Source organism: Lepisma saccharinum, chromosome 10 (genome assembly GCF_977018435.1).
Source record: "Lepisma saccharinum chromosome 10, izLepSacc3.1, whole genome shotgun sequence".
NCBI classification, from domain to species: Eukaryota; Metazoa; Arthropoda; class Insecta; order Zygentoma; family Lepismatidae; genus Lepisma; species Lepisma saccharinum.
The window spans coordinates 47,716,071-47,717,996 of NC_139238.1; positions in this window are offsets into that span (position 1 = coordinate 47,716,071).

Consider the following 1,926-nt stretch of genomic DNA (forward strand, 5'->3'; position numbering starts at 1 on the left):
CAAGAGAAAGATAGAGTACATTAGAAAGTAAGTCTAAGTTTGAGTTTTTCTAAGACGTATTAGTGAGTAATCTTGCGATTATTTGCTCTTTTCTAATCTGCTGCAAATAGCAGCTGGAATTTAAATGAAGGATTCAATTTTGCAAACCATGTGAATTATAAGATTCTTACTGACAGTGTCCCTTAAATGTATTGAGTCGCGCGCGAGTGCTAACTAGTTTCTAGTTAAGTCAATTACTGTTAATAAAGTGTTAATCAGGGACGGCGCTAGAAAATTTTGACCGGGTGGGTAAGATCCACATATTGGTAAGTTAGGGTGGGCAGATATACAGCATATACATATATACATACATACACAAATGTGTGTGAATATATATATACACACACACACACACACACACACATATATAGTATATATATATGTGTGTTCACTCGTCTTGAGATCGTTCGCTGCGGGACGGCGTAGGTTCGAATCCGGCTCTGGTCGGAATTTATTCGGCCTACGTATAGGGCCGGTGGCAACCCACCATCGTGAGGAAATTGGGAAGCTCCGAGTGAGTGAGCGTAACCCGGTCGAGAAGACCTACAACAACGGCTGGGGGTTCGTCGGGCTGATCACCCGTCACCCCAATACTGGTCTAAGACCTCCACGCTCTAACAGGTGACGGAGGAACAGTGTGGGAGGGAGACCAGCAGTCGGTAGGTAAGCCAAGGCCCTACAAGGTGCTGTAGCGCTGTGGGTTATATAGTTTGATAGAGATGCATTCTCTCTCTCCCACAATCCTTTTGTCAATTCTTCTAATCAAATTTCTCATCTTATTCTCTCTATCCACTCAAATCTAGAAAAAGGTATTGAAGGGACTCGATGTCCAGTCACATATTGAAGAACATACTTGGCAGGTCCTCCTCAAAGATTTGTTGCTCCTCGTTTTTTCATTCTCTATAATTTCTTCTGTATTTCCTGTATCAGTCTTGATATAATCTCCCTAATTATCTATCGTTTAGGTCCACCTTCCTTTCCTGCCCATACTTTCAACTGCTCACTGCGCTTTGTGTAGTGGATATTTTGTCTTATCCCTTCAAGTTAAGAAGGAATTTCCCACACACTACTTTATTAGGTGAACGTAGCAAATAATAGTAGGGATGTACTGTTGAATTCATGCGAAAATTATGAAACATTTAGAATAAATTATTTACCAATGCAAGAGGAAGCGAACGTTATTAATTACAAGAATGTGTGAAACCAGCGCCGTCCCTAAGAGAGGGGCAAGGCTTCGCCCTACATGGAAGGAAGCCGTCTAGCAGGAAAAAAATGAAATGTAATATTAGTATACCCGGTTGGAGGCACATAGTGGTTCGGATTCTACTTGAAACTGTAGTTCCAGTCCTGATTAGCCTTACTGTGCACAAAGTGGACTTTAAAAAAATCTCCAAAAAATCAAGTGTAATTTTATCGTTTATATTCGGAATGCAAATTATGCCGAAATTCGGCATTTACAGTTGTGCAGTTTCAACTGGCCTCCTTTATTTGCCGCTATTAATGTCCTTTACAAAACGAAAATTCAAGGATGAAGACAGAAAATATGTTAACTCCGATTAACAGTGAATATATTTTTTCGTTGTTGTTGTTTTGTCCATAAATAAAATGAATGATCTTGAATATCAGTTTTAATATTGTGAGTTTCTAACTAGAAAGAGTGCTGCTTCCTGAGTGAGGGTTAATGAATGAACCTATTACTTGGCTCACGAGGGTTTTACAAAATTGATAAGTGCATATGAATCTTTGCATTTAATTTATGTGTTATTGGGAAAGTTTTAAAACACGCAAGGAACACACAATTTTTTGTTCATTCTGAATTAAACTTTCCCAGCATAAAAACGAGAATTTACACATAAGTTTTCACTGAAAAATGGTGAAAGTAAAGGA